The following is a 14,797-nucleotide window of genomic DNA, read 5'->3' on the forward strand; positions in this document are numbered from 1 at the left end:
CCATGGCTGAATTCCAATAAAAATCTACTTACAGACTGCAGACTGCATATGGCCAGAGTCCATGCTTTGCCAACCCTTGCCCTAAACTCTTGCTATGCAAGGCAAGTTGTTTCTAGGATCGTCAACATCACCTTGAACCCTGCTTAAAAAAATGCTGACTCTCGGGCCCAGGCCCAGAATTTCTGAATCAGAATCTGTCATTTAGCTAGATGGTCAGGTGATCTCTAATATGTTTGATTTTGCACAGCAATGCTAGATAGTTCCCGTTATGTCAAGGTCAGAGATGAGTGTCAGCCTGAGCTGGTGAGTTTCTCTCTGTTCTATAATGACAGGGGACAGATTGGAACCCAGCCTGTACCAGCGATCTTGCAAAAGTATGCCACATAGAGCGGGCTAGCTCCATGTCCCCCTTTACTGGGCAAACCAAGTAAGTTCTGACTTTCCAGCTGGAGGCCAGCAGTTAATTAATATGAAGGACACACATTTATCAAAAGATCTAATCGAGCTGATACAGAGAGAGGGGCAAGAGGAAGAAACCTTCTTATCTTTAAGGGAAAATTGAGTCAAGGAGATCATTCTGACTGTCAGACCTGAGAGCTCACCCTCCTGATTCATGGAGTCCTGTTTTTCCAGTAGGGACTCTGTAATATTGCAATAGTCAAATGATTTTGCAACATCATTTAAATGACATAAAATGTCTGCTTGTGCCTGAGCATGATTCCGAGGGCGGACTTGTGCCAGCCCATCTGTGCCTCTGGAGAATATATCCAGAATTAATTCTATTAGAAACAACAGGCTCGTTCTGGCAGGAGAGCTCTGGAAAGTGGATATAAAAGGCCTGTGTGCTAGAAGAACTGTCCTCATAAGGGACATCACCGGCATAAAGGCTGATATATCTTCTCATTCCCTCCACTTGTGCCCAGAGATGCCTTCTCGGCTGAACTTTACCACTGATTTCCTCTAACACAGGGGTTGGCAAACTTTTTCTGTAAAGGGTCAGATAGTCAATATTTTAGGCTTTGTCAGCTCTAAGGTCTCTGTTACAACTGCTTGACTCTGACATTGCAGCTCAAAAGTAGCTGTAGACAATCTGTAAATAAATGGGGGTGGTTTATTTAATAAAGCTGTCTTTACAAAAGCCAGCAGTGAGCTGGATTTCACCTGCAGATTTTCGCCGGCTGATTCCTGCTCTAGCATCTGGTCTAGACTACCACTTCTCAAATTTGAATGTGCATAGGAATCCATCAGGGTTATCTTGCTAAAATGCAGAGTCTGATTCAATTGATGAATGGAGCCTTACCTTTTTAACGAGCTCCCACATAACAGTGATGGTGGTGGTCTTGGAACCACACTCTGAGTGGCAAGGCCTGAATACAGACCAGTAGTTCCCAACCTTGGATGTACCCTGGAATCACCCAGAGAGCCTCCTATCCTCACTCCCACCCCCAAATTCTGATTTCATTGATGTGGGCTGTGGCTGGAGGATTTTTAATAGCTTCCCAGGTAATTCTGATACGCAGTTAAAATTAAGAACAGTGCATAGCAGGTGAATGAACCACTCGGCAGTTTCTTTGACGAACATTAAATTCACTGTTCAGATTTCTAAAATGGCACATTTGTTCAGAGTGAAGTTATCCCTTGAGGAAAGAAAATATCTCTACCCAAGAGAAATGACACTATTACGTGTAAAGCAAACAACTCCCCAAATTAGCTACAAAGGATTCAAAGTACAGATGGATGGATAAGCCTTATGGAGTGAACAAGCCCCTTTCTCTCAGATTGGGGCAAGAAGGAAAACACAAGATTTTATAAGGGTAGAGTCTAAAAATTGAGGCATTCATGTCGACTGTTCTATAGAGGGAGAGATAATCACCCAGCAAACACTTTCTGAGCACTGAACATGTCCCAGGGAAGGTCAGGTGCTGAGTGTGGGGAATGGTGTGAAGGACTTCGATACTACGATATCTCAGATTCGTTTCTAAGATCATTGGCTGAGAAGGCAGAGTGGGGGACAGATAGACCTCTCAGCACCATAATGGGTTGCAGTTGCAGTTAGAGACATTTTTCAGCTGATTGAAAGGAAGAATTTGCTGACAATAAAACTGTCCAAAGTTGTCACTGGCTCCCATCAGGAATGGTGAACTCCTAGTCAGTGGATGATTTCAACCACTGGCAAAATCAGCACTTTTGTCCACAAAACCTATGGATCAAGAATAGCTGAGCTGGGTGTTAGTAGTAATTTTGGTATTAGCTGTTACCCTGCCAACCTTGGCCAACGGATGACTTGAAAATTACACTCTAAAATACAATCAAGTCTGTCTCGGTAACAACACCTGTCTTAATTATTTGCATTATTAATTCCCTCAGAATGGGAGGAAAATGTGTGGCACACAGCTGCCGTGCCAGGAATTGTACACAGCCTACAAAGATTCTTACCTCATTGGCAGAGGTAATGTATCTCGCACGTGAGCATTAATCCCTCAAGTGTTGGGTGGTGGGAAAAAAAAAAAAAAGGGGGAAGCTCCAAACTGCTTGCGACAGATGGTAAAGTGGCCGGCGGAGCCAAGAATTGAATTCAGGGAGGGGATGTTGAACAGAGCAACAGTTTAAAGTCCTTCCAACTCCAAAAACTCAGTGATGCTAAGAAAACACCCATGCTTCCATTCGTTCTTTTGGTTTCCAAAGTAAAAGTTCCATATGAGAGGGAGAATGAGTCACTGCATAAATTATTCAGGGCCTGAAGTCCTTTGGGGAATTGCTTTCTTGTCTTCGAGGCAGGAATCTCCGCCCTCAGCAACGCCCCTCCCCCCATCCCAAGTCTGAGTAAAGGTCGCATTTTTGATCTCTCAGCTGCAGAAAAAGTTCTCATATAAATACCTAAGTTTCCCCCATCTCATATCTTCATGATTATCAAAAGCGTCACCCCGTACATAGCTTGCAATACAGTATTTTCCTTAAAGCCCAGAATTGTTGTTGCTAATGGGAGGCACTGTGACAGAGTAGTTTGCCCTCGGGGGCGGGGGGTGGGGGGGTGGTTGTCAGGGATCAGTTTTATGGTGTTCTAGGTGGCGACCTTAGATAAATCGCTATCTGTTCAGTGCCAGCCTCATCGTAAATAAAATGAGGACAATGATGTCTACCTCAGAGGGTTATCATAAAGACATCACACAAGTCAGTTACGTAGATGAGCACCTGGCAAGTACAAAGGTGAGTACTCAGGCTATGTTAGCTATTACAGAATTCCTGCGTTCTAGGAGGTAGAAGAAAGATCTGCTTACATGGACACACTTTAACAACACATGTGGCCAACAAAAGAACATGAAACCAAAAATGGACAGCGGGTATTTAATTACTTCTCTTTTAGAGGTTCCACCTGTTCGTAAAGTGAAGAACCAACTTTTAGACTTGGCCTCAAAGTCCTTCATGATTTGATGCCATTTCTACACATATAACACATTCTTCTCCTTAAGTCAACAACTTACACTCGAACCAAACCAGACCACTAACTGTGGTCCCAATGGGCTCCATATCTTCCTGTTTCTGAAAATGTACTCATAATATTTACTCAACCTCAGGGGTGCCTGGGTGGTTCAGTCGGTTAGGCATCTGCCTTCAGCTCAGGTCATGGTCCCAGGGTCCTGGGATCAAGACCCACATCAGAGGGGTGCCTGCTTTCCCCTCTCCCTCTGCTTGCAGGACCCGCTGCTTGTGTGCTCTCTCTCTCTCTCTGTCAAATAAATGAATAAAAGCTTAAAAATCTATTTATTCAACCTGTATGTCATAAACTTTTTATACACCTTTGCTGGTCAGTATCTCCCCATCCTTCATCATCCAGGCTAAATAAAACTTGCTTTCAGCAATGTCCACAATAGCCAAACTACGGAAAGAACCTAAATGTCCATCCACAGATGAATGGATAAAGAATATGTGGTATATATATACAATGGAATACCATGCAGCCATCAAAAGAAATGAAATCTTGCCATTTGCGATGATGTGGATGGAACTAGAGGGTATTATGCTTTTTTTTTTTTAAAGATTTTATTTATTTATTTGACAGACAGGGATCACAAGTAGGCAGAGAGGCAGGCAGAGAGGAGGAAGCAGGCTCCCTGCAGAGCAGAGAGCCCCATGCAGGGCTCGATCCCAGGACCCTGGGATCATGACCTGAGCTGAAGGCAGAGGCTTTAACCCACTGAGCCACCCAGGCGCCCCTAGAGGGTATTATGATTAATGAAATAAGTCAATCGGAGAAAGATAACTACCATATGATCTCCCTGATAATAAGGAAGTGGAGATGCAATGGGGGAGGTTGTTAGGGGGGTAGGAAAAGAATAAATGGAACAAGATGGGATCGGGAGGGAGACAAACCATAAGAGACTTTTTTTTTTTGTTTTTTAAAGATCTTATTTATTTGACAGAGAGAGATCAGAAGTAGGCAGAGCAGCAGGCAGAGAGAGAAGAGGAAGCAGGCTCCCCGCTGAGCAGAGAGCCGATGTGGGGCTCGATCCCAGGACCCTGAGATCATGACCTGAGCCGAAGGCAGAGGCTTAACCCACTGAGCCACCCAGGTACCCCCCATAAGAGACTTTTAACCTCACAAAACAAACTGAGGGTTGCTGGGGGTGGGGGGGGGTAGGGTGAGGGTGGTTGGGTTATGGACATTGGGGAAGGTATGTGCTATGGTGAGTGCTGTGAAGTGTGTAAACCTGGCGATTCACAGACCTGTACCCCCGGGGCTAATAATACATTATATGTTTATAAAAAAATAAAAAATTTAATTAAAAAAAAACTTGCTTTCAAACCTCAGCAGACAGAATGTATCTATCCCTCTCTGTGGTGTCTTAATGCTTTATGGCTCCATTACCATATTGGTTTAGAATTATTTGGTGAAGTCCCCCCCGATTTTAAGTGTCTGAAAAGACAGAAATTGCTTCTTATTCATTTTTCTATCCCACTCTCTGACCCCACCCCACCATTACCACCTTTGCAATAGATAAGTACCTAAGTGGAATGGAGTTTGGGAAGAATTCCTAAGGAGCCCAAGTGGGGCATGAAAAAGAAGATGGCTATAATCCAGGGGCTGTGAGCACTTATTAAAATTAGATATTTAATGTCTGAGAACAAATTCTTCATATACTTAATATTAAGGGTTTTTTTCAGGTGCTGATCACACCCCTCTCCCTTCCGAAAGAACTGCCCCACACCTCACAGCCTCTGATGAAATGGTTCATTAGGCAATTGTGTTTGTTCTCCCATAGTCCATCCTCCAGCCTGAGCTGATTGGATCAAGGCAGTCAATTCATAGAAAGCCTATTTACCTATGGTCACAGGAGGCAAACTGAGACCATAGGTTTGCCAATGGCTCTTTCCAGAGAGAATTTCAAATTGGGACTTGGAAATATTCAGCCGGGAGCTATAAACACCAGAGTTGCTATAATAATAACAACAACATAGCTGTATTTATTGAGCGTGTACTATGTGTCATCCCTATGCTGGATGTTTAAGGACATTATCTTACTTATTTCTCACAATATCCTATAAGGTTGAGACCTCTATTTTCGAGATGAGGGAACTGGAACCAGAGAAGTTAGGTGGTAAATCAGGAGCCAAACTCCAGCAATCTGTCTCTACAGTCTGTGCCCCTGATCTCTGTGCTGAAATGTTTGCCTCTCCAGGGCAGGGCAGGGCAGGGCAGGCTGAAATGTCCTGAAGACCCAGAGCCTGGGGCATCCCTTCGAAGCTCGCAGGCAAGATATGGAGGAAGCTGAGCAAGTCAGCCTTCCGAGGAAAACACAGTAAGGGCAGGAGGACCAGCAGAGAGAGCTACATAAAGGAAAGATCGAGAAGCCACAGAAAGACCTCACTTCCCGGCAGCTATAAAATTCCCAGGGGCTTGGCCATACTGTGTTTCCTGCCTTAGGATTTCACGAACCCGACTGCTGATGTTAAATTGACCTTTGCGTGAGCTGAATCAGGTGGGGACTCTGTGCCATGAACAGAACCCCATGCACGTGTTCAAAGTCTGTGTCACCCTTTTGAAAGTTCAGCCTGTGGACTCAGAGGTCACACTCGTGGACTGGTCCTCCACCTAGCTCAGCTGCCACCCTGCAGACCCTCTTGCTTAGGAAAGAATTCCTGACTCAGAGTCAGATTTGGTCAATAAAAACACAGGACACCCAGTTAAACTGGAATCTCAGTTAACAACGAATAATTGTTTAACCCTGCCACCTCGTTAATGGTGTGACCTTTAACTGGTCCTTGATGTGTTTGAATCTCAACAGCTTCCTTTAATTTAAAAAAAAAAAAAAAAGTGTGGGGGGAGGGGCTGCCAATAACAAAACATTTGTCCTGCCTCCTACTTCAAGCCAAGAGTGTGGTTGCGGTTCACCTAAGATAAGAGTAGGTGAAAAGGCTGTGCAAACAGGGGGCATATTTTTTTTTAAGCCTCACATTCCTTAGGGCTTGTGTGTAAACCCTGGCTTTTATCAGTGGAGCTGCCTCAGTCAGTAAAGAGAAAGGTACTGTTATCACCATGGCGTTTCCCTCACTCGTGTCTCTGTTTACAAAGTCACAGGTATTGCTAGAAAAAGACTTTTTTTTTTTTTTTTAACCTCACTGTTAAAAAACAAAATTCAACTGAGGAAACTTGAAGATCAACTTGGCTTTATCATTCACAAATCGGCCAGCATCCCATCTAGCAAACAGAAAGGAACTCCACCAAGCTGGAGAAAAGGAAAGGCTTTTAAACGTGGAAAGGGGGCTCCAAAGGGCAATTATTAGCAAAGGATGAATTGTTTCAGCCACCGCGTCCTTCCTGACGGGGGATGGAAAGGATCTATCAGCAGGTTATCTCACTACTGCTGACCAGGTAACTCCACGTTGACTGGTTAAAGGTTACATTCCTAGAGGGTTAAAAATGGAATTCGGTTAGGTATTAAGTCTTGTTTTGCTGCGGTGGGGGTTAGCATAAATGACTCCATTTGGGGTCCAGCTACCTCCTTTTTAACATCACTAATGAGTCAGCTCTGGAAGCATCGGTCAAGATCTTTACCAGTAAGACAGATCTATTTTTCCATGGCTCTGTTTACTCAGCAGCAGAGACGCTCTCCCGGGCTGACTCTCCACAGCCTTGGCTCTGAGTCTTTCCATGTTTCTCTGCTTTGCCAAACCTTATCTGCCCTGCCAGCTTGGGCCTAGATGGCCCCTTTCCCTATCCCTCAAAAAGGATTGTGATTCCTGTTCAGGGGATGCTTAACTATTTGTTTGGAGGAGAAACTTGCGTGGCAACAAAGAGGCCAGATGGATGGATGTTAGCTTGAAAATCCAGGCAACTATGACACTCCCTGACACCGTTAAGTTTATCAGACCCAGAGGGGTTTTAAATATAGTTTGGGTGTTGTTTGTGTTGGTTGTTGTTTTTTGGTGGATTTGTTTGTAAATGAACCATGTCTCCCTCATAAATATTACTTTGTGGGGTTTCCCGAACTTCAGAAAGGCTTAGTGTCTCATCAAAACCACAGAACTCGCTAAATCATGGTCTTCCTATGTTGTAACTCACAGAGACATGACCAACATTTCCTACAAAGAAATTATGAGATAGCTGATGCTTTTGCTTTATGAAGTTATGGAGTGGGAAGGACCCTGGGGGAGGGGTGTGTGGAAATCCTGAGATGGGGTTGACAGATGAAATACAGAAGGCTGAGTTGAATTTGAGTTTCAGATAAATAACGAATAAACAACCCATATTGCATGGGATAGACTGATACTACAAAATTATTTGTTGTTAACTGAAATCTTTTTTTTTTAAGATTTTATTTATTTATTTGACAGAGATCACAAGTAGGCAGAGAGGCAGGCAGAGAGAGAGAGAGAGGGGGAAGCAGGCTCCCTGCTGAGCAGAGAGCCCCATGTGGGGCTCGATCCCAGGACCCTGAGATCATGACCTGAGCCGAAGGCAGAGGCCTTAACCCACTGAGCCACTCAGGTGCCCCATTAACTGAAATCTAAATTTAACTGAACACCTTGTATTCTTATTTCCTAGATCTAACAACCCTACTCAGTTCTGGCTCTTTCAATAGGTAACATTTAAATTCTCCGGTCCTCAGAATCCTCTGTAAAATGAGATGGCTGAACAAGATGAACCCTGCATCTCATAATGATGTAATTCTATGACTCAGATACTAATAAGCAACCAAATGTGAATCTTGGGTGAATTATTTCATCTCTAGAGGGTCAATTTCCTCATCTTCAGAATAAGGATGATGAAGTCCATGTTAGATAGACACCTGCAGCCAGCTCCTGTCTGTGTCAAGGACAAAGCCCAAAATTAGTTGAAGAGGTGAAAACGGATTTTATGTAGTAACTACTGACAGAAGGGGAAAGAGCAGAGCTGCATTCCCATCTTTGCAGAGGTGGCTGGGCGTTTAAAGGCACAATGTGGGAGGGGTGGGGATGGGGGAGCAATGAGCACTCCAGTAGAGTCGGGGGGAGTGAAAAATTACAAAGCGTTGGTTAGTGTAAATGCGATTAAGCCAGGAGTGTCTGCAAGCTGGCAATTACTGGAAGGAGGATTCTATCCTCCCACAGAGACTGGGAGACAGAGGCCCCATCCTTCCTGATGGTTCCATTTCAAAGGAATGGCTTTCAGGTCTGGGAGACTCTCTTGAATGTAGGAAATACAAATACATCTCAAAGGGACAGAGGACGGATTTGCAATTGTAAATTTTTTTTTGGTAAATGCTCTGAGAAAGAGAGGTCAGGGGCCTGTGGTCAGTGTTGGCTAGAACAAACTGATTATTTTGACAGCCCTGAATTTTTCCAGATAGGAACTCAACGGGGGACTGGGTAGTCCCGGGGATAAGGCCTCATAGGCTGCTAGAGGCCTTTAGAGGTTGCTCAAGCAAGTTCTGCTTCTTGGTGCAGAGGTTTGGGAGGAATTCTCACCTTCAAAAGCGCTTGGCATAGGAAGGTGTGCTTAAAGAATAACCATTCATTTACTTATTCAAAATACTGTAAGATCATCCATAATAAAAATGTAACCAGCCAGAATTTCTTATTTTACAACTCACAAAGTTTTGGTGTAGAAAAAGGAATAGGAAACTTGCTTAACTTGCTTAAAGTCTTAGGCAATTGTTGGCAGGCAATAAACATGATGTAGTTATTTTATTTTATTTTAAGATTTTATTTATTTGAGGGAGAGAGAGCGAGAACGGTAAGCACAAGCAGGGGCATAGGTAGAGGGAGAAGCAGGCTCCCCACGCAGCAGGGAGCCAGATATGGGGCTTGATTCCCAGGACTCCTAGATTAGGACCTGAGCTGAAGGCAGACTCTTAACTGACTGAGCCACCCAGGTGTCCCTTTGCTGCTTAAAATGAATTTTACTTTTTTGTGAAGGTATCTTTTAAGACTAGTCATCAACATCTTTTGTTGACATGGAGTTGGCGGTCTACAGGCACAAAATACACAGATTTAAATTATCCTAGAATTTGTACCATATGTTAGCTCTCAGCTTGCCCTCTTTTGTTTAGTCCCAAACAAAGATTTCTCAGCTTCTGAATAGGTCAGGGTACTATATTGATTTAATTATATCTATAGTGCAGCAGATCTCAGCTGGGCCTGGGGAAGAGTATATGTCCTATTTTTGTTTCTCTTTTGCTCATTAGATTTCTATTTTTAAATAGTACTGAATTGTGAGTTGAATGTAATGTTCACAGAAGCAATCATGGATGAGACTGTATTCCTCTCTGAGTTTTCAGAGTTCTGCTTTCTACAAAGAACCCTTCTGTCCTTCTCAGATGTGTCCCTTTCTGTCCACCCTCACTGGTGCGGCCTCCATTCTGTCCTTCAATGCTTCTTGCCTGGATTATTCTCATCCCATTTTAAGTGGTCACTCTACTTCCCGCTTTACTCAGTGTCTGCTAGGATAACATATATGACAGAAGTGCAAAATTGGAGTGGTATAAATGAGATGGAAATTCATCCCTCTCGCACTTAAAATTCTGACTGGCGTGGCAGCTCTGGACCAGCGCCATCGGGGCCCAGGCTCCTATCTTACTGCTCTGCTATGCCACATAATCCAAATGCCTCTTTCATATCTACGCTTCACCCTGTGGAGACAGGGAAATTGATAAAGGGGTGGTACAGTGTACCTTTACATGCATAACCCAGAAAATTGTACTTTCAGCTCACATCCCATTGCCTGGAACTTAGTCATATGACCCACACTTTGCTATGAGGCAAGCTAGAAAATGCAGGCTTTACTCCGGGCAGCCACGTGCCCAGCTTATAAATTGGGGTTTCTGTGAGCACAGCTAAAGAGGAGAAGGATAATCAGACCGTAGCAGCTAGACTTGTGGAGAGCATAGCTAACATACAGAGTTGCTGAATCACCATGTCTTACACCTGAAACTAATGCAACATTGTGTGTCGACTCTATTGCAATAAAAAACTTTCTAAAATAAGTAACAGAATCTTAGAAAGAGAGAGAGGGGAAGGCTGTAGAGTGGCACTGTCCAACACGGTAGCCACTTACTTAAATTTAAATAAATTGACATGAAATGTCAGTAAAAATGTAGTTCCTCAATGCACTCGCTACATTTCAAGTGCTCAAACAGCCTACGTGGCTAGCTCTTATGGTATTGGACAGCACAGATAAAGAACGCTTTTACCATCATTGCAAGTTTGATTGCATAGAACTGATAGAGACAACCAACATTCTCATCCATACCCCTCCAAACAAATGTTATCACGAGATCTTCCTAAATACAAAACTGATCATCTCATTTGGGTGTCTGAAGTTTTTCAGTGGGTCTCTACTGCTTGCAGTATGGACTCCAAATCTCCTCGGCTTAGCCCAGCGGCACTTTATTCAATCCCAACACTTCTTACCCCTCCACTCCTGTCTATACTTCCCCACAAATGCCTTTCACTTGCACCACGGGGAATTGCAGATCTTCCCATGTGGACTGCTTTTGCGCTGGCAGTGCTCTCTCTCCTTTGAATATCAGCATCTCTATTGCTTAGCTTACTTACCACTTACCCCCCTCATCTGATCATTGGGTACGAAGTCCTAGTGTCATCTCCTCTTAGCCCCCCCACCCAGCTTCAGTATCATTAGAGATTTTTATTATGTGCCCTAAATCATCAACAATACTCCATCATAGCACTTAACACAGTGAATGGTGATTTAAGATCAATTATTTTTCTATCCCACTACCTGGAGGTTCTTTGAGGCTAGGGCATCTCATACAACTTTGTATCGGCACCTCATTACACTAGACTTTCAATAAATGTGTGATAAACGAACATAATAATTTATTTGTTATTTTCAAATCTTTCCCTTTCTGTATCTTTTAAAGAGGATAGCTCTCCACGAAGACCCTTCGTTTTGCTTCCATGGAGTGACTGCTGGAGTTGCTAATGACAGAAGCCAAAAGAGAAAGACCTAATTTCCTTGCATGAGAATATGTACAGACAGACCTTCTGGGGGTGGTTTTTTCCCCACTGGTGTAGGGGAAAAAAATATGTTGGATGGGAAAATGGGGATGTTTGGGAGAAAAAGAAATGGCAGCTCCCATGGGATGTAGGGCACTGGAGAAAAAATGTGGGGCACCTTGGTGGCTCAGTCATGATCCCAGGGTCCTGGGATTGAGCCCCAAGCCAATCTTGGGGCTCAGTGGGGATCCTGCATCTCCCTCTCCCTCTGTCCCCCAGTTTATGCTCTCTCTCTCACTCTCTCTCCATCTAAAGTGAATAAATAAAATCTTAAAAAAAAAAAAAAGAGTGATACACAACGTAATTCCCTTTTCCGGATTCACAAAAACTTTAGTAACAGTTGCCATTACTTGTCTGTGCTTTTAGGGAATCAATCAGGTCTGTGTTTCTTCCAAGTAGAAGAAATTGATACAGCAGATGCAAGGGCTTGTCCAAGGAGGCCCAGTTGCTTTTGGTTTACAAATAAATTAATGACACTAGGTCTGGACACACTCCCGTAGCAGGTGAAGTTTCAGAGCATCATCTTTCAGTGTGTGCAAGTTTAGAAACGTTCACGGGTGTTCACACCAGCATACTCTGCTTTTCCTCTTCGAGAGAAGTCATGTTTCATCTCCATCAGCATTTTCTATTTGTCAGGAACAAACAGAATACCGTGACAGGGTACGAAGGGAAAAGGAACCGTGGTGGGGTCAGAAAAACTGGGCTCAAATAGTGACTTTTTCACGCACACTTACAAAATTAAGTAACTCACAAAGCCTCTTTAGGCTTTTGCTGCTTTTTCAAATAGATATGGCATTATCTCCCTAACAGGATGGTCTTAAGGGTAAAATGAGCCAGTACCTGGAATAGTTCTAGGCACATTAGGCACTCAGAAAGTTGACTCTGTGGAACCATTGTAAACCCACCTTCCATGTGGTCCAGTCTCTAAAATAAATTACTTTCAAATAAATACAACTGAACAGCTGAGAATAATTTTTTTAAAAACTGGGGGAGGATTCTAAACTTTACTTGTTGGAAAATATCAGAGTATTCAACTCATACTTTTAGCAAAACTTCTCACAATCCCTTTCCTGTTCTTCTCATATCCTACAATACTCTGAACCTTCTCATTTTGCTAAACCCCTCCCCACCTCACAAAATACCTTTACCGATACTCTGCAGATTAGGAAATGTTTTCTCCTCACTCAGCTTCATCATATAAATCAATATAGCTTGTCTACCTAAATCCTTTCTTTCTCCTGGATCTCTCCTTCTTCCCTTTGTTTTCTTCAATTATTTTCATCAAGGAATTCCAGGAGTTGGGCATGAAAGGGACAGGTATTCCTCAAAGGTCAGGTGTCTTTTGTATTTGCTACCAAATGTCACAGACTGGGTGGCTTATACACAACAGAAAACTTTTTTCCCCTCCAGTTCTGGAGGCTAGAAGTCCAAGGTCAGAACTGCCAGTATGTTTGAGTTCTGGTGAGAGCTCTCTTCCAGGTTGCAGACCGTTGACGTCTCCCTATGTCTTCACATGGTGGATGGGGCCAGGGAACGCCTCAGGCCTCTTTTAAGAGAACATTAATCTCATTCATGAGGGTGTTGATTAACCTAATCACCTCCCAGAGGCCCCTATCTCCTTATTTCATCACATGGAGGATTAGGATTTCAAAAGATCAATTTGAGGGTGGAGGGGGCCCACAAATATTCAGACCATGGCATCAGGGAATGTGGGCAAAAGACCAAGTAGGAAAAAGACAGTATTCCTCTCTTTGGAAATGTCTGGGAGCACTGACATTTTAGTAATTGCTCTACTTTGTCATATTGGTAAAGAGACAGATTGGAAGCCAGTCACAAAATAAGACTTGCAATCAAAAGTTCTGCAACCTTCCTGAGCATCTGCTGAAATCACTGTCTTGAGCAGAGTTGCTACTTTCTGGCTGGGCAATGGCAGCCAGAGGACTGGGTTCCAGGTGCTTCCTGGTATGGTCAGCATCCTGCCCAGAAACTCGGTACCCCTCAGGAAGCAGAGCAGGTGTTCTCCCAAGAGATTCCTCTGTAACTGGTGCCTGGTCCATCACAAATTCTTTTGTCTAGGCACAGTTTGTACCCATGCAAATGTGGGCCCACCATTTTGCAGAAAGAACTATGTCTCTGAGCTCAACAAGAATGTCGCATCCTGCTAATGCAGAAAAACTTCCCATTTTCTTCCCCTCCCATAACACTAATCTCTAAGTTGAATCCAGTACCTCTTTTCTGCAAACATATTTGGGATTTGTCCTTAGAAACAGATCTAAATGGAGATCTTACTAAAAAAGAAAAAAAAAAAAAAGTGGCAGGTGTTTACATAATTAACTCAAAACTGTTTCTTGTGATTTATTTTTTTAAAGATTTTATTTATTTATTTGAGAGAGAGAGCACAAGAGCACAGCAGGAGGGAGAAGCAGACTCCCTGATGAGCAGAGAGCCCCATGTGGGGCTCGACCCCAGAACCCTGAGATCATGACCTAAACAGAAGGCAACACTTAACCGACTAAGCCACCCAGGTGCTCTGTCTTGTAATTTATTTTTATCTTTTGTTTTTATTTATTTATTTATTTATTTTTAAAAGATTTTATTTATTTATCTGACAGACAGAGATCACAAGTAGGCAGAGAGGCAGGCAAAGAAAGAGGAAGGGAAGCAGGCTCGCTGCTTCCCAGAGAGCCCGATGTGAGGCTCGATCCCAGGGTCCTGGGATCATGACCTGAGCCAAAGGCAGAGGCTTTAACCTAATGAGCCACCCAGGACTCCTCAGTTTTAAAAAGCATCCCAAGAGAATCATAAAGCAGTACTTTGCTGATCATACATTAGAAACCCTATAATGGTTGTCTACCCAACATCCAGGGTCCTGGGATTGAGCCTCATTTTCTTCTCTTGGGTAAATATTATTCACATTGGTGTTTCTAAATCCAGGTGGCCTCCCACAAATTTCCCCATACTAACCACTTCACATCTTTGTTCAAGCCATTCTCCCCTTATAAAAGGCTGTGCCAAGTCGTATTCATCATCTGTTTCAAAATCTACCTCCGGACTTCCTTCTCTTCTGCACCCTTTTCCCTAATTAGACTTACAACATTCTGAGAGCCTCTTTTCTCTGTATATTCCTAAATTGTTTATAGAATGTGATCTGGCACCCATTGATTTGTTGTTTTTTTAAGCCTTCTTATGTTATTTCATATTATTATTTTTAATCTATTTTTATTAGTTATTTCCTTTGTAACCTTTCCCACTGTCACCCATTTATCTGCCCAGGGGCCAGACAGAACAGATTAGTCAACTT

This window comes from Martes martes (genome assembly GCF_963455335.1).
Source record: "Martes martes genome assembly, chromosome: 16".
Classification (NCBI taxonomy): Eukaryota; Metazoa; Chordata; class Mammalia; order Carnivora; family Mustelidae; genus Martes; species Martes martes.